General features: G+C 37.8%; 1 pseudogene; it reads left to right on the forward strand.

The window, feature by feature from the left end:
* Positions 1-8: 8 nt before the first annotated feature.
* Positions 9-23,265, forward strand: LOC108983272 (annotated as a pseudogene).
* Positions 23,266-23,269: the final 4 nt, after the last annotated feature.

Raw genomic sequence — 23,269 nt, forward strand, 5'->3', positions numbered from 1 at the left:
CACCATCATTTCTCTATTAGACTTATTCTGCATTTCTCTTTCTCAAATCGAGTTTGATCTACTTCGAACCAAAAATCATTGAATATGTTCTGTTAAACGAATAGACAATATCGATTAAAAAAAAAGCACCAGACGTTCGAATTCATACCACCCGAGACAGTTTGCAAATTCTCTCTGCCCATATCCATCTTATGTTAATCCACCTCTACTCTCTCTCCCTCTCAAGAGTGAGCAAAGGGTCACTTTCCAAACCTGAAAGACCCCTGCTTTCTCTGGAACACTTCTTATATGTGGAATAGTAGCCGTGCTTCGCACTTTCTCTCATCAATGTTCACATTGTAGAGAAACGTATCTGGTTTGGTGGGTTTTGTCACTCTACTATACTTACTACTGACATGAAAAGAGAGCCGGAACTTGGGTCCTTGGGAATGGACAATATGGGTTGAATTCAGCAGTTTGAAGGAGGGGAGTGGAGAGGTTGCTTGTTTCCTGGGAATTTAATTTCCCTTTGACTACAGTTTCTTTGGATATGGAGAGAATTTATTGGGCGCATTTAGTGGTGGTGCTTTGCTTGGGGATGTTTGCGAGCAGTTTGTGTCAGGATGATTCAGATACAGATTTCTCAGCCGTGTATATTGTCACTTTGAGTCAAGCTCCTGCTGCTCATCACTTTGGCGAGTTGACTATGGACAGGGCAGGTTTCAAACCGAGATACTCAGTTTTTTGTTATTATTAGTTTTCTATGTAGACTTGTGGGTAATTATTTGTATTATTCAGCAGATGGTGTTAAAATTACTTCCTTCTTCATATATTCCAATCCATTTATTTTTTTTCTAATTTTCTACCTTAGAATGGTTGCTAAGAAGTGGGCTCTTTAAAACTGGTTGTTTGTATTAGGTTGTTCAATGATTGGGTCTAATATTTTTGTCTTTTATTTCGGTAGAATCTTTTTGTCTTCCTGGTGTTTGGGAATTGTCTTTTATGAACGTGTGGAATCTTGTATACATCATATATTTCCGTCCTCGTCTTCGTCTGCTTATTTATTTTTCTCCCCAAACATGGTGAAGCAATTACCAAGCTATAGTTGTTTTACCACAATTCATAACATGGATGACCATGTTCATACTACACGCAAGCTTTACTTTTCTGTATTTCTGTCTTTCTGTATGTCTTTTTATTCTATAGCATTTTTGAAGCAGTCGTTAAATTGAGATCCTTGAGTTGACTAATGATGCTTTGAATTGTGTTCTTTCCCAATTTATAAATATTTCAAGAAAATATCGGAGTTATAGATCCAATATTGCTCGAGCTCAAGATTCATTATTGAGGCGGGCACTAAGGGGGGAGCAATATCTCAAGCTGTACAGCTACCACTACTTGATTAATGGATTCGCTGTATTCGTTACCCCACTGCAGGTATTGTATAAGTTAAATATCTTCATCATTGTTGTGCCATAATCATACTTTAAGGTCATAATAATGCCATGGTGAGATATGGTTACTTAGTTGTTTTGAGTTTGTGAATGATGTTTTGGGGATTTGCATGTTAGAAGAAACTTTTTGTATTTCGTGACAATAATGTGTTAATCTGTTCTTTAAATGATGATATTGGTGAATGTTAAAGGCAGAGAAGCTTTCAAAGAGAAGAGAAGTGGCGAATGTGGTTTTGGATTTCTCTGTCAGAACTGCAACCAGTCATACTCAACAGTTCTTGGGCCTACCAGATGGGGCATGGATTGAAGTTGGTGGTTTTGAATCTGCTGGAGAAGGAATCATAATAGGGTTTGTCGATACTGGCATTGATCCAAAACACGCCAGTTTTGCTGATGACATTTCTAAATATCGGTTTCCAGTTCCAGCTCACTTTTCTGGCATCTGCGAGGTTACTCAGGACTTTCCATCTGGTTCATGCAATAGGAAGCTTATTGGGGCCCGCCATTTTGCAGCATCAGCCATTACCAGAGGAATTTTTAATGCAACTCAGGACTATGCCTCACCATCTGATGGTGATGGCCATGGCACGTGAGTTTTTCTCTTATTTCTTGTTTGGGTGTGAATTCTGTTTCATCTTCCACTTTCTTCCATGGTTGTTCAGGGCTGGGAGTTAACATGGTTTATGGAACCATTCAAACCGGTTGTGTTTATTGGAGACGGGAAAATGATTACGTTTTGAATTCACCTAGCTTATATGTTGGGTCTTGATATTGGAATCCAGATCTGAGTACTGATCTTAGATATGTTCAAGTGCAGTCAGATGAACTGGCATTGCATTATTGCAGTCATGTAGCACTTGAGGTCCTCTCATCATGTGATTCCTGATAAAATAAGTAAAGGTAGCAGAAAAAAGAGTTCTTTTATATTGCCGGTTGTTGTTCTTTTACTTTATTTTGGCTCCACCATGTCTATTATATGGGCTATGCATCATGCCAATTATCATAACGTACAAACTATATGCCTCTCTATTGTCAGTCACTATAAATGTACAAGCTTGTTTTTGCTGCCCTCCTCCCTGTGAGTTCCAGACATTTTCCTGGGCTAGAGTATACACCACACATGGATTTCCTCTTCTGCTCTTTCTCTATTATTTTGCCTGGTTTCAGCATACTAAATGGCTGTTATCCGTAAGAAAGAATATGTGTTATTTGTTTTTAATTTGCAAAGACTTCAGATGCACCAGTCCATCAACATTGCAATGATCTAGATGTTTGTTTGTATGTAATAATCCTTACAAATGACCTCAATTTTGCTGGTGAGAAAACTAACATCTTTGTTTCAACATAAATGAAAAAGGTGTGTAATCCTTTCAAATGCAATGGGATTATAAGGTTGTCTATTTCCACTTCTATGTTTATCACAGATCCATTCTAAAATCTCCAAAGAGGTAATGAGTCTAATCTTGATATACAGGCACACAGCTTCTGTTGCTGCAGGAAACCATGAGATTCCTGTTGTAGTTGCTGGGCATCACTTTGGAAATGCGAGTGGGATGGCTCCTCATTCACAGTAATTAGTCCATATCTGACTTTTTGTTGTTGTTGTTGTTGTTGTTAATATGTAAATACTCCACATTCTGAAATCAGCTTTTCATAGCAAATGCATTAAATGTAGTACACATATCCTGTATATAAAAAATACTAATCAGCTTAAGTAGCAAATGCATTAAATGCAGCTCTGCATTCTCTGTATTTTCCCCATTCCATTACCTTGTGAGATGCCACCACAATCAACCTGAATTGTTGCATAACACATATACTGCTCTTTCCTATTAATTTATGTTTTTAATGCTTAACAAGCAGAGGGCAAAAAAAGAAAAAACTGTTTTTTTGTGATAAGTGGTGCATTTACAAAAAAGCTCATTTTTGGTGCTTTTTTGTGAGCAAAAGCGCAAAAAGCGAGCTGTTGTAGTTTTTTAAAAACAATATAATATATGAATTTTAACTATTACTGTTTGTCCTGACCATTTTATTATAAGTAAGAAATCTTTATTAAAAAGAGCAAACGATCAACCGAAATACATAGGAGGTATACATGAGAGATGCCTACCTAGAAGGAGAAAAAGATACTAATCTATAGTTTTTCTGAACCATTAATTTAGATGAAATCGATGAGGAAGATACAAGGATTGCAAATCTTTTTAGGAAGATAGTGATGGTCTTACGCTTAATGATGAGGATGACTATATACTTCAGATTGCATTGTATTGCTTATGTTAGCATAGAAGTCGATGCCTACAATTCTTCTGTTTTTTGGTCCTCGCCTTTGGATATATTTTGATTCAACTGTGTACTTTATTGTGATTATGGTTGTGTATATTTCATCAAGCACAAGAGTTTATAAAATGCTATGGTAAATTTTATGAAACTAATTGATCTCTTGATCGTCATGGTTCAAAATACTTTGACAAATTGAGTTAATGGGCTAAATATATTACTATCTTTCCCTTTTAAACTTGTTTTATTGTGTAATCTATGCATATTTTGTTACTATAAATTATTTATCAAAATGAGTGCTTTACTTTAAGCGAATTGTGCCTAGGCTCTATAGACAGCGTATGAGCCAAGTGTGCCTGACACTTCCACCAACATTGATTGGCCAGATTGAAGCTATAGTTTGTCTATAAGTAAGAAATCTTTATTAAAGAGCGGAAAAGGCGCAACGCAAGTACAGAGGAGAACCAAAGTAAGGTGGTATACATGAATGGTAACAGGATAGGCTACTTATTAACTTTAAAAGATTACTTATCAAAAAAATAACTTTAGATGATTAGGAGGAGATGAGTGGGTTACATTACTCTACCTTTGATTGCTATCCGGAGGTGTTGAATGGGCTAAAAATGTTGGTTTCATCATGTAGGACGAAGAAAGTGCAAGAAAATTTGTAACACCCCGTTCCCGAAAAGACATTTTAGAATTTTCAAGGAGCCAGTGTGCTACTACTAAACTTAAATATAAAAAGCTTTTCCTTTTTAACAATGCGACAGATACGAGAGAATTCCATAAAATAACAAATTTCAATAAATACTGAAAATTTAAAATAAAGTCTGCGGAAGCATTTATTAAAAAAAAATACAGAAGTCTTATGTGCTTATCAAAATTTATTTAAACCATAGAAATAATCATAGCAAAATCTGTCTAGGTCTCAGCCTTATCTCCCGGAGTCAAGTCCTGTCCTGCAGTCTCAACTTCATAAATGTCATCACCTGGGAGTGGTTTAAAAACATGGAAACAAACTAAAATGAGTCGAATACTCAATAAGCAACACATCATACAGTAAACATAATAAACATAAGGTGTCTTGAAAAGTGTGCATATTCATAAATACATGCATAAAAATCATGAGCATGAACATTAACTTATCTTTCACTTATCATAGGCCGTTACCCACTGTTGAACCCCGTGAGTTAGGGTTAGCGAATCTAAAAAGATTCCGATTCCGCCCGTGGCCGCGGGTTGTGGAATCCATACATAAGGAAGACAATACTGGGTGCACTACCAGCATGCACGACCTGGCAATGCAATATGCCCATAACATAGGTACCGTTTTCATATCATAACATAGGCCGTTATATGTTTTATCAAATCATACTTGCATACTTGTCATTTCATAGATTTCAAAAGAAATCACATACATACTTGTCATATCGTATCATAGATTTCAAACGAAATCGCATTCTTTCATAAACGTCGTGATACATGTTTCATCGTATAAAATCATGATTTTTCATAAATATTTTATGAAATAACTCTCTCATAAAATCATGCATTTCTTAAATAATTTTATGAATAATCTTTCACATAAAATCATGCATAATTTTATGAATAATCTTCACATAAAATCATGCATTTTATAAATAATTTTATGAATAATCTTCACATAAAATCATGCATTTCTTTTTCATAATAATTTATCATGACTTTTTCATAATTTTATCATGGGATACGTAAAAAAAAAAGATTTCCAATAAAGGGCATACATGCATAATATCTTTTAAAAAAAGACAAACAGCTCACTGTACATACGTGTAAGGATATGATCATGCTACTTACCTTGCAACGCTAAACCACTATTTTCGGCACGAAATCGGTCGCCTATAAAAATAAACACGTAATTTACATAAATTTCTAATTAAACAAGTGATTCTAATTAAAAACCTAACTACTAAAATAGTCTATATTTTCTAAACCTAAACACTTCCCGACACTAAAATAGCCTTACCCGTTAGTCTTAAATAAGCAAGGATATTTTTGGAAAATAACATACTGTACATGGGCATTTTGGGAAAATAAAATAGAGGGGCATTTTTGTAATATAACTAACCTAAAGAAAAGAATGGTTTACGGGTTGCATGACCCGGTTTGGTTTACGTGTGAAAGGGATGCATGCATTCGGGTTGAGGGGTGTGATGCTCACCGAGAGAGGAAGCTGATACGCGGCGGCTCTGGGTGGCTGGGGAAGGACCGGAGACGCGACTGGGTTCTCTGGGCAGCGGTGGTAAGACGCCGAGAGCGGGAGTACGGGAGTTGACGCCGAGAGCGGGAGTTCAGTCAAGCCGCAAACAAACCGAGAGAAAGAGGGGGACGACGACGGTCGTGGCTTACCGGGACGGAGTGGGTGCCACTGGGTTGTGCTGGTCGGCGGTTTCTGTGCCGTCGGAGAGGGGGTTCGGCGCCTCTAGAGGTGGCTACCGTGGAGAAGGTGACTGCATGCTCTGTTTCGGACGTGCAAAAACAGTGGTGCGTCCGGGGCTACTACGGCGTGCTTTGGCGGCTGAGGGTGGTCCGATGAATTCTATGGTGGTCAGTGGTGGTGTCGGCGAGTTCTGTGGCTGAGGGTGGCCGGGCTGTGGCTTACGGTCGAAGAGCTCAGTGCTCTGTTTTTTAGGGCTAAAACAGAGGCGTCGAAAGTGGTTGCCTTGCGTGCAGCGGCGCAAGTGAAGGCTTGGCTGCGGCAAGGTGATGCTGCCGTTTGAGGGGAGGAGGTTTGTGGCAAGTGCTCTGTGTGCGTGAGTGTATAAATAATTACAGTGTCGTGCAAGCGGAGGAAAGAAAGGAGCCGTGCATGCGTATGTTTGATGCGCGATGGGAAGACTCACGATGGGGCATTGCGGCTTGCATCCGTATGAATATATGTTTCAGAACCTAGAAGAAAACCCTAGAAAAAAAAAAAAGAGACGTGCATGTGCATGTGATGTGAGTGGATAGATTTCGCGTTTGAAATTCAAAGAAGAGAAAATAAAAAAAAATCCGGTAGAAGGAGTTTGACTAAGAAGAGGAAATAAGAATAGAAATAATGTGTGGACTCTAACACACACGTGCTTGGAGGAAAATAATAATAATAATAAAGCCTTAATAAAATTATTCAAATTTTATCCCTAAAGAAAAAAAAAATATAGAGTCGGGTCGTTACAAAATTAGATGGTTCTTTACCTTGAAAGCCTGTAGATGTATGATCTTAGGATTCAGATTTCGTGAACAAAAGTGGCAACTTTTTAAATTTTAAAAACTATGATTTTGAGCAAAACCCACTTCCATCAGCCAATTCGTCGAAGTCAGACCATGGATGTAACGCCCCAAACCCGGGTGGCTTGGAGAATTACTACTTGTCACTCATAATCATGTCTCCCAACACATTCGAAGAATAATCTCCAAAAACTTCATAAATGAAATCAATCTCAAATCTTCTCAATAATCTCATTACAAACTCCACACAATCTTTAATGCAATAAAAAATAAATCAAAGGGGTCCATAACCTCCCAGTAGTCATAACAACCCAACCAATAATTTCATAAATCTTACTGAAACCCAAGATATTACTAAAACTCAAAGAGATTAAAACTCAGAACATCAAAAGTCCTTCTTCTAGCAACATCTCCTCAGCTTAAACACAAACAGCAATCTAATCCAGGTCCTCATTTAGACTCTCCACATCATCTGAAAAATATTATAATGATAGGGGGTGAGTTATCAACAACTCAGTAAGCAGAAATCATATGCTAGCGTGCAAACATGAGCATTTACAAAGTAGAACATGCCGAATAAAATATTTTCCAGAGTTAACATGCAGAACAGAACCTATTTTTAAAAGTAACAGAGCGATGGTTTTAAGACAAGTAAAACCCTTAGTGCTTTGGCATAACATAAATTGAGTATCATCATCAGATCAAAACAGAGCATCAAACAGAGCAGAGACCATGTTTCACCCCTGTGGTAGGGTTGTGCTAACCCCGGTGGCCAAACCAGGCAGAGACAGAGGTGAAATCTTTCCTTTATTCTTCTCGGAGCCCCGAGTGTGCACACAGGAAAGACCACAATAAAACCACTTTGTTTCCAAAGTGGGTGCACTCAGAGACAGAGAAGTTGGTACCAACCCAAACAGAGCAGAGCATAACAGAGCAGAGCAGAGCAAAGCAGAGACAGAATCAGATACGAAAACCAGTACACCATGCCAAAGGTTTTCAGATATTATATCAAAAAATTACAGAGTACCAAAACAGAATCAGAACAGTTTACACACGCTGAACACAAAAGCCAGAACAAATAAATGCACAACTTTTCATATTCTCAATATCGCTCTTTTTCAGATTTCAGAAACCACATGACAGAATTTAGCTCATGTCTACACAATGCATGTCAGAATATATTTTTCCTTTTTCACACAGATTTCATGAATAATGCAGATAAGTGACCGAGGTTGATCTTTGTTTTCATAAGTTCCCAACACAACACAAATTATGCAAATTTTCATAAAATCAACCTCAGTCTTATTAGTTTGTATAAAACCCAGCATATGAACCCCGCTTACCTGACTCCTGCAGCGCATTATCTATGACTTGAATACAGTCTCTATCCATCTCGTCACCTATTCATAAAAATAATATAAACTAAATATTAAAGTCCAACAACACAAAATTGATCTTAGACAACTCAAGATCCAAACTCTAGATCATAATTCAGCAAGTTTAATCAAACTCCAACTGCCAAATAACAATCTGGACAGCCCTCACTTCGACCCAAAATATTCTATACTAATCTTAGTATTGTCCAATACAAGCATCAAGACCAATGCCAATTCAAATTCCAATAACTCACACTTATTCCAATGGTTTGCAGTCCCAAACAATTACTAACAATTTAACCAACACTAAACAAAGCACACTTTTTCCCATTCACAACTCCATAACAGAAAATATAAACTAATACCTCCAAAAATTAAACTGCACTCAACAAAGAAAATTAATTCCTCTCTAAATATTCTCTCAACCATCAATCCAATCGACCCCCCCTTACTCCTCGGACTCAGTCCGGCATAACCAACAACTTCACAGTAAATATGAATTAGCGCAGAAATACATTTAAATCTCAAAAGTTCTTTGGGAAAAATACTTACAATGCTATAATATAATTTTTGAAAGATCACGGAGGTGCTAGAAGCGGCAACGCAGCAACAAAACAGTGCCAAATGCACTATGGCCGTGGGTCTCAAAAACCCACTTTTGAACGGGTGTAAACGAAGACCCGAGATTGATAGGGTAGGGCTTAGGGATGTCGGTGAGACTAGTGGTGGTGGTGGTTGGCCGTGGGTGGCGGCGCAAAAGGCGGTTGAAGTGCAAAAACACCCAAAACGGAAATGTTTATGGTGGGGCTTCACCGGTGACAGATCGGAGGTGGAGTTGGGTCCATTGGGTTGCTAGAAGGTCGAGGATGATGTGGTGAGAAGATGGTGGCCGGAGGTGGCGCGACGGCGGCGCAGCGGCGGCGCAGCGGCGCAAGGAATGCCGCGGCTTCGTGTGGTGCGTGGAGGCTAACGGCGGCGCGGCTGGGGCTGGAAATCGAAGGGGGAGGTCGCCGATGGGTGGGGGTGCTGGGAAACCGGGCGGTGTCGACCACCGCCGGCGCACGGCAGCGGGTCGAGGGCAAACGGCGGACGCACGGGAGAGAGAAAGAGAGAGAGGCGCGGGAGGGAGAAGAAAAAAAAAAGAAAAAGAAAGAAGAAAAAAAAAAGGAAAAGAAGAAAAGAAAAAGAAAGGGAAAAGAAAAAAATAGAGAGAAAAGAAATGAGGTCCAATCCTCATAACTTGGGTCACGAAAATGATCCAACGGAAACGATTTTAAAACAGCTAGTGAAATAAAATATTTCAAACACAGTGATTAACATGAAAATAATTAATTTAGAGAAAGCACTTCAAAAATAATTTTTGTAAACTAAAAAAAAATCATAAAAATAACACAACTAAAAATCTAACAATTTTAAAACAAGAGAATAAATTTTAAATTAATAACAAAAAAATCTTTCAATTAAAAATACACAAAAAATATGGGGTGTTACAATGGAATGGCAGATTTATAAGCAAAACCTGCTCTATACTCCTTTTGTAATTCCAGAGCTAAAGTATATGTGAACGGAGTTATTCAAGCCACTGATGTTGTGGATTACCAAATGCTAACCTCAGACCACGTAATTCAAGCTTCTATTGAGTTGTGGAGTCTTTTAAGTTTTAACAGTAAATCTCTAATTAGTAGAAGTATATGTATATACTCCACCAGGAAATTAAGAAGGCATGAATGCCTTGATGCTTAGGCTTTTTGAAAGATACGGATGTTATTTGGAATGAAGAGGAAAGGAATGCAAGAAATAATTTTGGGCAGAGGATACAACAGCCTGTGAGCTTCTGTTTCGGTGCAGCCGGGACTCCTTCCTGTACCTCTTATAAAGAACTTCTTAGACAGTCTTGTTTCAAAGCGACAATGCAGTTTTCTTTTTGGCCCTTTGACTTTATTTGACAACTTGACAGTCTTGACTGGGCGGTTAGCATTCCTGCTTTGTTGTGGTCCAAGACACTCTCTATGTATCACCCAACTCTAAGTAGGAATATGTGTTTTTTTTTTTTTCTTTTCTTTTGATTCTGGCATGTGTTACTCATTGCATAATTTTCACATACCCCTGGAGAAATGCTCGAGGCTGCCTTGTTCAAAACATCTGATCCTATGACTTGTGATTCTTTCATTCAAGCCTTGGGTAAGAGCTTCACCCTAATGCTCCATCTAATGCAGTGACTTGTGATGGAAAAGGAAACAATGTAAAGGGGAGGAAGGAAATGATATATGTATGGAATGAATTGTGACTCCCATTTCCTCTTAGATGTGATAAAACCGCCCAGGACAAAGAAATGATCCTGAGATAGAGGTAGTTATCTGTGACATACCAACTTTGGTTTTAGGGTAAATTAGTAATTTTTCATAGTAAACTTTTTATTTTAGAAATTATATTTATTTGAATATAGTTTTATCAGAATTTATATTTAATTTATCTCTATATTTTTCTATTATAGTTGCTATTTATGATTTGTTAGAGTTTTATTTTAATAAGGATTTCTAAAGTGTATCAGATTACGTTCACTACAATTTTTGTTTTGAAATTTAAAGTTTAAATTTTTATTCTAGTCTCCGAACCTCATCTCTTTGTTAGCCGCTGTTTGAAAACTTCAAATCACCAATCCGTAGGTTTCATCCCATTCTTCTGTCAATTTGAAATTCTAAACTTACTTTCAGCCTTATCACTAGCTTAGTCAATTTAAATTCTAGTGGAAACCGACTTTGTAGTGAGTAACGATTTCCACTCCGCACGTCTACACTCTCAGTCTCATGCACGTCTCTACCCTTCCAAAATTTTCCTATTTTTTTTCCTCTATCAGCTACACTTATAAATCTGGCTTACCTCGTGTACGAGAAGAGAACCGTGAGCCACCCACTCCTTCTCGCTTTAACTCCACGCCGCTCAGAGACGCGGGACTCCCTTCCGGCGTCACAGACGGTGCCGACCAGCCCAGCCCTAGCTCAGCCACCCATTTTCGATAAGCCGACCACCAACCTCACCTCCTTCTCTCTCTTTTGTTTCGGACCCATTGTTTCTCTCTCTTAACTCACGCTCTCTCTCTTCCTTCGGTGTCGCACCACCATAGAGACTCCCCTTGTCGCGTCGCCGGTCACTCCCTGCAACCCAGCGCCGCCGTCGCCCTCAGCCCTCTCGGTAAGCTCCATCGTAGAACCCTCTCTCTCGAACTCTCTGTTTCCTTGTGATGTTAGCCGTGGGTTTCTTTTGATGGGCCTTGGGCCTTAGGCCCGTATGAGGATGGGTTTGGGCTTATTTTCCTATTTGGGCTCATGTAGTATAGTATTATATTTATGGGCCAGAGTTTTTAACCTTTTTACAGATTATAATGATGTTTAATTGAACTTATATTTTAAGTTAGACTTGATCTCATTTTATTTCAATAATTGTTTTAGTGATTTATATTGAGTTTAATATTACTAGTTGAGTTTATTAAATAAATATATTTAGTTAAATGTTCTTTTTAATAAATGTTTAAAGAATTGGAAATATGTTTTAAAGTATAATTTTAAGTCTAATATTTGAGTTAATATTTCTTTTGTCAATTTAGTAAGATTTTAATAAAATTTCTATGTTAAGAATTTAATGGAATTTATTAAGTTTCTTATAAGATTTAATAATTACGTTAAGAAATGAAACTTAGTTTAAGAATTTAAGTTTTGTGAATTATTTAAAAATAGCTCGAGTATTTCTACTAAATTATAAATTAGTATTTTAAGTAATTTAAATACTATGAATTATTGATTTTAGTGTTAAACAAATATTGGTTTGACTATGTTTTAGAATTCTGAATTTAGTTAAGTAAGACATTAGCATTTATTTTAGTTCCAAACAATTTAGTGATAGTTATTTATTGAATATAGGTCTCAAGTTACGAAATATTATTCAAGGAGAAACGCATCGAGGTAAGTAAATTTGATCATAAATTAGGATCATCACAGTTAGCTTATATGTATGTATTATTCAAGCCAGTTCTTCGATAGCCATTATTTATGAACCGCTCATGTCATATGCAAGCATGTCATCCAGCATAGCATACAATCATGTCATTCCGCATCATATTTAAATTCAGAAATTATGATTTATGGATGTAATATGTCATGCATCTCATGTGTATAAGACACGTAAGCCATCTTAATTTCAAGTGTAAGATAAGTTCATATCAGTTAATAAGATGGCCATTCAGATGCATGGTACCAATGCAGTTCAGTTTCAGGGTAGTGTGCAAGCCACGAACTCAGTCGTGGTCCACCATAGTATGCTAGAATACTATCAGCAGTTCCCCTTGCTGCAGCGGGATGTGGGGCTGGTGCACAACCTTGCACACAGGGTTAAGTGTGTTGGCCAGTCAGATAAGTAAGAGAAATCAGTCAGTTAGTTCAGATAATTCAGTCATACATAGCATAAGCATTAGCATGAACAATCATGAATTTTAAGTTCAGCATGAAAGTTCTTATGAAAATTTTATATTTACTACGTTTTTGTTATGATAGATTTCTTACTGAGTCATCGACTCATTTTAGTTTATTTTCATGTTTTTAATTACCCAGGTGAAGATGATGATTACGAGCAGGCAGGCCAGGAGTAGAAGGAGCATTTTAGTTTTGTTCAGACTTTTTAAAATAAAATGTGTCTCTTATGACGAATTTATTCAGTTATTTCTTTAATGTTTTTGGGAAGACATTTTTTATTGGACCTTTTATTTCATAATAAATTACTTCAGTTTATTTTTCAATTATGAAATTAGAGAATCGCTTGCCGGGTTTATTTTTCATGAAAAATACGTGACACACCTAGCCTACGGGAAGGGGGTGTTACAATTTGGTATCAGAGCCAGGTTGATTCTGTAGACTTTTCAAAAAAAAAAAAAAACTTTTTGTTAAATTTTTAGTTAAAGTTACCTAGGATGCTCCTAGCCTGCTCGCGAGTAATCAAGGTTTGTTTAGGGTTGAATACTTTATAGTTTTTACTAGTTAGAACAATCAGTGTAGTTTGTTTCATTGTCATTGTTTTACGTTCTTATTAAATACTAGATGATTGTTATTATGACATTTGACGTAGATCATGGCCCCCGGCACTAGAAATCACCCAACCCGAGAGGGATCTTCTGGTTCTAACCAGAATGATAACCTGGACCATCTGGTCGCAGCTGCTACCCAATTCTTTCAATCTATGGTTAGCAGCCAATTTATGGCGCCTAGAGCTCCACAAGCCGGTTGTACTTTGGAGCAATTTTCTCGTCAGCATCCTCCTACGTTCGATGGCAGATTGAATTCCATGGATGCGGAAAGCTGGATTGATCGTATTGAGCAGATTTTTGAAGTGCTCTACTGCACGGATGATCAGAAGGTCAAATATGCCGCTTACCACTTGACTGATATGGCAAACAAGTGGTGGAAGTCAACTAGGGCTTTGGTTCAGCTGGAACTAGGGGAAGCAGTCCCCATTACTTGGGAGCATTTCAAGAAAATCTTTTTGGACCACTTCTTTCCGCAAACTCTTCAGGAGTCGAGAGCTCGCCAGTTTATGGATCTTACTCAAGGATCTATGACGGTAGTGCAGTATGCTACGACGTTCATGGAGCTTTCTCGTTTTGCTATTTACTTAATTCCGGATGAGGAAAAGAAGGCTGAAAATTTTGAGCGTGGACTGGATCGTAGGATTCGAGAACGTGTCCGTACTCTCAGGATTCAGAGTTTCACAGAGCTAGTCACCCGAGCTACCATTGTTGAAGAAGACCTCCAAGAGAACATCGAGTACAACAACCAAAGGAAGCGCCAGCAACAGCAACAACCCCAAGCAGTGTCGCATAAGGACAAGAGGCCTCACATCATGAATCGTCAAGGTCAACCACCAGCAGGGCAAACTTACCCCACGTGTGCAACATGTGGGAAACGACATTTGGGAAGGTGCATGTTTGGCCAGAACATGTGTTTCAAGTGCGGGAAGCCAAACCATCTAGCTCGGGACTGCCCAGTTAGGAAACCTGGAGAACTGGGTAGGAGTGGAGGACAGAAGACGCATGCTACAGCGAGAGTTTATGCCCTTACCCCTATTGATGCTGAAGCATCAAATGATGTAGTCACAGGTACCTTTTGTTTTCCTAAATTTAGATATCTTTATAGAACGATGAATAAATTGCATGATCCTGATAGCTTTAAGTTATTATGTCTTTCACATAGGCATATTATCGTTGTTTTCACGTCATGCCTCCATTTTATTCGACTCTGGTGCTACTCATTCTTTCATTTCTAATCATTATGCACATTTGGCTGAGAAGATACCTGAACCGCTAGAACCTAGTATGTCTGTTGCTACGCCCTCGGGAGATCATATTATTTGTGATTCTGTGCTAATTGGTTGTCCGATAGAGATTCAAGGGAGAATTCTACCTGCAGACTTAATCGTATTTGATATGTCCGGATTTGACGTGATTCTGGGAATGGACTGGTTATCCCAGAACCATGCCTGTGTGGATTGCTTTAATAAGAGAGTAGTTTTTAAATGCACAGATGGGGAGGAGTTTAGTTTTCAGTCTGTAAGAGAAACTTCCCCTCCTCGTGTAATCTCAGCTTTGCAGGCCACTCGACTTTTGAGACAAGGGTGCATGGGATTATTGGCGAGTTTGATTTTACCACCAGAAGATGGACTCAAGATTGAAGACATAAAAGTAGTTAGAGATTTTAAAGATGTGTTTCCTGAAGATCTTCCAGGAGTACCTCAGGATAGAGAAGTTGAGTTCGTGATTGATCTCACTCCGGGAACGGCGCCTATATCTAAGGCACCCTACCGCATGGCTCCAGTTGAGTTGAGAGAACTCAAGGATCAATTACAAGAGTTACTAGAGAAAGGTTTCATACGCCCCAGTGTTTCTCCATGGGGTGCACCTGTACTTTTCGTGAAGAAGAAGGATGGGTCTATGCGTTTATGTATTGACTACAGGGAGTTAAATAAAGTAACTATCAAGAACAGATACCCTCTACCTCGGATAGACGACTTATTTGATCAACTTCAGGGAGCCCAAGTCTTTTCTAAGATAGACTTGCGATCCGGATACCACCAGTTGAAAGTTAAAGAGACAGATGTGCAGAAGACGGCTTTTCGAACACGCTATGGACACTATGAATTTCTTGTTATGCCGTTTGGTCTAACTAATGCCCCCGCAGCTTTCATGGATCTTATGAATAGGGTATTCAAGAATTATTTGGACCAGTTTGTGATAGTTTTTATCGACGATATTCTCATTTATTCTCGGAGTAGTGCAGAGCATGAAGAACATTTGAGGATTTTCCTTCAAACGCTAAGAGAAAAGAAGTTGTATGCAAAATTTAAGAAATGCGAGTTTTGGTTGCACGAGATTTCCTTTTTGGGACACGTGGTATCAGCAAAAGGAATTTCAGTGGACCCAGCAAAGGTTGAGGCAGTGGTAAAATGGGTCAAGCCTAGTAATGTCAGTGAGGTACGAAGTTTCTTAGGCCTCGCTGGTTACTATAGAAGATTTATAGAGGGCTTTTCAAGTATTGCAGCTCCGATGACAAAGTTGACAAGAAAGGATGAGAAGTTCATATGGACAGATGAGTGTGAAGACAGTTTCCAAGAATTGAAGAAAAGATTAGTGACAGCACCAGTTCTTGCAGTTCCTTCGGGAGATGAAGGATTTGTTATATACAGTGATGCTTCACTAAAGGGTTTAGGTTGTGTTTTAATGCAGAATGGGAAGGTTATTTCATACGCTTCCCGACAACTAAAGAGTTATGAGCAGAATTACCCGACCCATGATCTAGAACTTGCAGCAGTGGTTTTTGCCTTGAAGATATGGAGACATTATCTTTATTATTTCATAATAAATTACTTCAGTTTATTTTTCAATTATGAAATTAGAGAATCGCTTGCCGGGTTTATTTTTCATGAAAAATACGTGACACACCTAGCCTACGGGAAGGAGGTGTTACATTATCATTTTAGTCTTACCTACTCTTTGCCTTCCATGGACAACCAATTTCATGGAGGTAAATGTAGTTTCCATTGCTCTCTTCCCTTTTTCTCCTATTACCTCTTTCTCCCTCTCTTCTATTCCTCTCATTTTGTGCAGGCCTGGTCATCCTCAAAATATACAGTCTAAAATAACTTCTCACTTGGACTGAAGCAAGCAATTTGATAAACTTTCTTCACATGTTATTTATTTATTTTTTTGATCAGTAAGAGCAAAAGGCATATGTAATTGAACCCCCCCCCAAAAAAAAAAAAAAAAAAAAAAAACAAGGTAATGATTTTACATTCATCAGAAAAATAAACATTAACTCTTCTGTACTGATTCCGAATAATATATATAAATTTCCCACTTTTATAGTTTATAGACATTTATGTTTTTTATGTATTAACTACATGCCAATCTGTAACACCCCCTTCCCGTAGGCTAGGTGTGTCACGTATTTTTCATGAAAATAAATCCGGCAAGCGATTCTCTAATTTCATAATTGAAAAATAAACTAAAGTAATTTATTATGAAATAAAAGGTCTAATAAAAATGTCTTTCCAAAAACATTAAAGGAATAAACTGAATAAATTCGTCATAAAAGACACATTTTATTTTAGAAAGTCTGAACAAAACAAAAATGTTCCTTCTACTCCTGGCCTGCCTGCTCGTAATCATCATCTTCACCTGGGTAAATAAAAACATGAAATAAACTAAAATGAGTCGATGACTCAGTAAGAAATCTATCATAACGAAAACGTAATAAACATAAAATTTTCATAAGAACTTTCATGCTGAACTTAAAATTCATGACTGTTCATGCTAATGCTTATGCTATGTATGACTGAATTATCTGAACTAACTGACTGATTTATCTTACTTATCTGACTGGCCAACACACTTAACCCTGTGTGCAAGGTTGTGCACCAGCCCCACATCCCGCTGCAGCAAGGGGAACTGCTGATAGTATTCTAGCATACTATGGTGGACCACGACTGAGTTCGTGGCTTGCACACCACCCTGAAACTGAACTGCATTGGTACCATGCATCTGAATGACCATCTTATTAACTGATCTGAACTTATCTTATACTTAAAATTAAGATGGCTTACGTGTCTTATACACATGAGATGCATGACATATTACATACATAAATCATAATTTCTGAATTTAAACATGATGCGGAATGACATGATCATATACTATGCTGGATGACATGCTTGCATGTGACATGAGTGGTTCATAAATAATGGCTATCAAAGAACTGGCTTGAATAATACATACATATAAGCTAACTGTAATGATCCTAATTTATGATCAAATTTACTTACCTCGATGCGTTTCTTCTTGAATAATACTTCGTAACTTGAGACCTATATTCAATAAATAACTATCACTAAATTGTTTGGAACTAAAATAAATGCTAATATCTTACTTAGCTAAATTCGGAATTCTAAAACATAGTCAAACCAATATTTGTTTAACACTAAAATCAATAATTCATAGTATTTAAATTACTTAAAATACTAATTTATAATTTAGTAGAAATACTCGAGCTACTTTAAAATAATTCACAAAACTTAAATTCTTAAACTAAGTTTCATTTCTCAACATAATTATTAAATCTTATAAGAAACTTAATAAATTCCATTAAATTCTTAACATAGTAATTTTATTAAAATCTTACTAAATTGTCAAAGGAAATATTAACTCAAATATTAGACTTAAAATTATACTTTAAAACATATTTCCAATTCTTTAAACATTTATTAAAAAGAACCTTTTAACTAATATATTTATTTAATTAAAAACTAACCTTTAAAATAGTAAGCCCAATAAAATTACTAAAACCGTTGTTAAAAATAAGATTAAATCTAATTTAAAATCCCCTTTCAAATTCTTTAACTATTTATATAAAATGAGCTCATGACTAATAAATTATTTAATAACAAAAATTACTCAACCAAAATATTAAAATCACTAGAACAATTATTAAATAAAAATATAAAATGAACTCAAATTACGCACAAGTCCATTAAAGATTTTATTAAAATCTGCAATAGTTGCAAACTCTAGCCCATGAAAATAACATTATTACAGGAGCCCAAACCAAATAAATAAACCCATCCCAACCTCATACGGGCCTAAGGCCCAAGGCCCATCAAAAGAAACCCACGGGTTCTTCAAGAACCCGAGTACTCGGCAACCAAAATAACAGAGTAGAGAGAGAAAGGGTCTGCGATGGTGGAACTCACCGAGAGAGGGTAGAGGGCGACGGCGGCGCTGAGTGGTTGGAGTGACTGGCGACGCGACGGGGTCTCTGGGAAGGGTGGTGCGATGCCGTGACACAGAGAGAGAGAGAGAGAGAGAGAGAGAGAACCGTTAGTCCGAAAACATCCCGAAAACTACCGAGAAAGTGGCGGCGGTCGTGGGCTTACCGGAAGGGAGTGGGTGCGACGGGACTAGGACGGCCGGCAGTTTCTGTGGTGGCTGGTCGGTGGTTCGACGTCCCTCTAGGTGGCTACCGTTGAAGCGAAACAGAGGCTTCGGCCTTCACGTCCGTGGCTGCTGCGGCGTGTCCTTGCGGCTGGGGATGGTCCGGTGTCTTCTAAGGTGGCCGGTGGTGGCGTCGACGTGTTCTGGGCAGCTTGGAGTCGCCGTGGTTGATGGTGGTTCGCGGCACGACACATTGGGTGCTCTGTTTCGTGAGAGAGAAACAGAGTCATTCTTGTTCTGTCATTCCATGCAACGTTGGTTTCCGTTGGGTCTACGGCACTGCAGGTAGCGGGGCTGAGCATGGGCTGGGCAAGGCTCGAAGTGGTTCTTGGTCTGCGGCGTGAGGTTTTCTTTAAGCAGAAGATCCAGCGTATAAACATATATATATAGGTGGTAGAGAACACCCTAAAAATAAAACCCTAAGGAAAGAGACGTGCATGCATAGGAGAGGAGACGTGCGGGGCGGAGAGGAGGGAAAACGTGGAACTTAAAATATGAGAGTAGTTATCCTAATAACAATAAAATCTTAAATAATAAATAATAATAATAATACCTAATTATCAAACCTAATAAAATATCCGTGTAATTGTCTCTAATGATATAGGATCGGGATGTTACACAATCTTTCCAGCATTGCTGTTTACAAGGCATTGTACAAGAGCTTTGGAGGCTTTGCTGCAGATGTAGTTGCTGCCATAGACCAGGTATATTCCTGGTCTTTCATTGCAAATGGGCTTCTTTTGTCACTCATGATGTACCTACAAGGAGCTCTTGAATCAAGATTTGTTTCTTTTTCTCTTTGTCCTGATTTAGTAGTGAATTAACTCAAATTTGGAGAAATTCTGGATTTGTTTTATATTTTTTGCTCCATATAGCCACTGTTGGTTGCATAGTGTTATCTGTAGACATTTGCATTTCATTAACATCTTTTTCAGTCCATAAGATCTTCAATAGAATACTTTTCGGACAGTGGTGTCAACCAACCTATTTATGTTGCCTAGAAGCGTTTTCATACATGAATACACATTCATCCTATTTATGAATCTATTTTATGTCACTAACCTATTTGTGAATTTTTTTAACCTTGTAAAATATAATATATTCACACATGAATATACATTCAACCATATATGTAACTAACCTAAAAAATATTCATTTGCAGGCAGCTCAGGATGGGGTTGGCATAATCAACTTAGCGATCATCCCCAATCGGCGTCCTCCTGGTATTGCAACTTTTTTTAACCCCATAGACATGGCTTTGCTGTCTGCTGTAAAGGCTGGTATTTTTGTAGTGCACGCAGCAGGCAATACTGGACCATCACCTAAGAGCATGTCTTCCTTCAGTCCTTGGATCTTTACTGTTGGTGCTGCATCACATGACAGAACCTATAGTAACTCCATAATCCTTGGCAACAATTTAACCATTCTTGGAGTTGGGCTTGCACGTACGTTTAATCCTCAAAGGTTTTCAACTTAATCCAGTTCCATTGGGAATGCCGAGCATCATAATCCCTTCCCCAGATGATTCCAAGGTACAGGGTCTCTTTTGTAGGGTGTGCGGGTGCGTATTCTGTTAATCCTCAAAACTTACATGAATTTAGATAGAATCCAATGTAATCACCTCTCTCTCTCTCTCTCTTCTCTCTCCCCATCCAGTGCTCAATTACATTTTCATGATCTGTCTAACAGATTTTACTCCAGTACTATATTTCTTCTTTGGAGAGAGATGAGCTTACAAAAGAAATTATTAAATATGGGGCAGTTGCAACCATCTGTGGTGGACTACAAGCAAACTATAGTAATTCTGCTCCGAAGGTTATGTATTACTCTGCGAGAGGACCAGATCTAGAAGACAATGTTCTTGATGATGCTGACATAATGAAACCCAACTTGGTGGCTCCTGGAAATTTTATATGGGCTGCTTGGAGTTCTCTTGGAACTGACTCAGTTGAATTTCAAGGTATAAATATGCATGCCATACACATGGCTATTGTGATTGTATTGACAATAATTTACCAATTAACTTCTTTTTTAAGGGATATCAATTAAATGAAATTTTGTATTTACAATGTAGGCGAGAACTTTGCAATGATGTCTGGAACAAGCATGGCTGCTCCACATGTTGCTGGTCTGGTAGCACTTATTAAGCAGAAGTTCCCTAGTTTCAGTCCTTCAGCCATTGCATCTGCCCTTTACACCATTGCTTCCCTATATGACAAGACTGGTAGACCAATAATGGCTCAGCGTGCCTATGCCAACCTAGATCTGAATCAGTCTCCGGCAACACCGTTTGACATGGGAAGTGGTTTTGTGAATGCAACTGCAACAATGGATCCTGGCTTAATTCTTTATTCCAGTAAGTATAATTACATTTGGTGTGTATTCTCTTTTGCTCGAGGAGTTTCAGGCTTTGTGAAGTATACATTTTTCCTTGGATTTAAGTATGATGCAAATTTTCAGTGCTCATTTCTTTTTCTATTTTATTTCATTTGAAAAACTCATTAAAAAATACCATATAAAATATGAGAAATAATTTTTTTAATGAGTTTCATTTTTATGTTAGAGAAATTATGTAAGTTTGGTGTAGATGGTCTATTAGGAATCTAGGAATATGATATTATTATGGTTTAATTACTATTTTAGACCGTGTCGTGTGGTTTGCCTTTTGGATGAAGTGCTCCTTAGGGTAGTTTCAATTTAGACTTTTTAATACTTGAACTCTCACTTTTAATCAAATCATCTCCCTCTATTGGTTTTTGTTAGCAAACCGTTAGTTAGCCATATCAGCACCAATAATATTTTGGCATATCATTTGATCAGTGTCACATGTGGCCTGACAAATTACGCTTGTCGAAATTGGTGCTGATGCGACATAATTAACAGTTTGCTAACAGAAAACTGATAGAGGGCGTGATTTGATCAAAAGTAAAGTTGAAGGATTAAAATGTCCAAATTGAAATCCCATGGAGCATTCCGTCCAAAGACAAGGGGACTAAACTAGTAATTAACATCTCAGTACACTTGTCCAGATATCCCCATACAACCAAATAGGCAAATGAGCATTTGAATGGTTTATGTGTTCTAAAGTTACTTTTACTTATAACATATGTTTTGATTCTCCTATCTAAAAGGATCATCAGCCCAAATTCCTGGGGCTTGCTAGCCAAGTCCTTTTTCACCTTTGATTTCTTTCTTGTTGGTATCTTAAACAGAATATAATCCCTACTTATTCGTGTACTTTGTATCAGTCGCACATAAACAAGCCTATTTTGGCTGATTTTGGTGTGTTTCTTGTAAAACTTACTTTGTTGAGCTCTGACAGAGATTTAAGGCTTATGTTTAATTTCATATCAGGTCGGTAGGAAAGGAGGGAGAGAAAAGTACATATAACCTTGCTAATATCAGGGACAGGAAAATTAGAGACTTGAATTGTTGCCAGTTTACTAAGACTGAGCATAAAAGAGTCTTAGTAACAGAAGAAGAGACTAAGAAAGATGGAGTCTATATAGTGAAAGAATTTCTTTTAGGATCATGTAGGGAATTAGAGAGCACTTAGGGGCAATATTGAGAATGGAAAGTGTAGGTTCATTTGAATAATCAAGCTGGCCAAAATAAAGAATGCACTGATGAAGATTGAATTGGGAAAAGTTTGCAGTCTCCATCTTGAATTTATCAGGTTAGCTCTTGGGTCTACTGATATGAAATAAGCATACAGTAATATTATCTTGATTTTTCTTTTTCTCAGTTGGTATTCTTCCTCTGACTGAGTTCATTGCGTGAAAATGCACTCACGAACATATATAGAACTCTACACATCTGGATTCGGATCGACTAAATTGCTAGTTTGCATATTGCACATGGAAAAAACACAGCTTCAATAAATGAACCATTGTATCTCTATTCTATTCGTCCCCTCATTCTGAATGTCAGTTGAAGTTCTTGAACTAGTCGCAAGTGTTTGTGTTTTCGTGGTGTAGGTTATGATGACTATGTGCTGTTTCTTTGTGGTATTAATGGATCTGCTCCCGTGGTTTTGAGTTACACTGGTCAGAACTGTTGGGATTATAACTCTACCATCAGTGGTTCTGACTTGAACTTGCCTTCAATTGTGATAGCAAAACTAAACCAGTCTAAAACAATACAAAGATCAGTGATCAATATCGCTGGCAATGAGACATACACTGTTGGTTGGAGTTCTCCTTTTGGGGTGTCTGTAAAGGTGGTTCCAACCCACTTCTCTATCGCAAGTGGGGAGACACAGGTCTTGACTGTATACTTCAATGCAACTATGAACAGTTCTGTTGCCAGCTTTGGGAGAATCAGACTTTTTGGAAATCATGGTCATATTGTCAACATTCCTTTATCAGTAATTGTTAAAATCTCATATAACATTACTAATAGCTGAGGAC

The sequence above is a fragment of the Juglans regia genome, chromosome 4 (assembly GCF_001411555.2).
Source record: "Juglans regia cultivar Chandler chromosome 4, Walnut 2.0, whole genome shotgun sequence".
In the NCBI taxonomy this organism is placed as follows: Eukaryota; Viridiplantae; Streptophyta; class Magnoliopsida; order Fagales; family Juglandaceae; genus Juglans; species Juglans regia.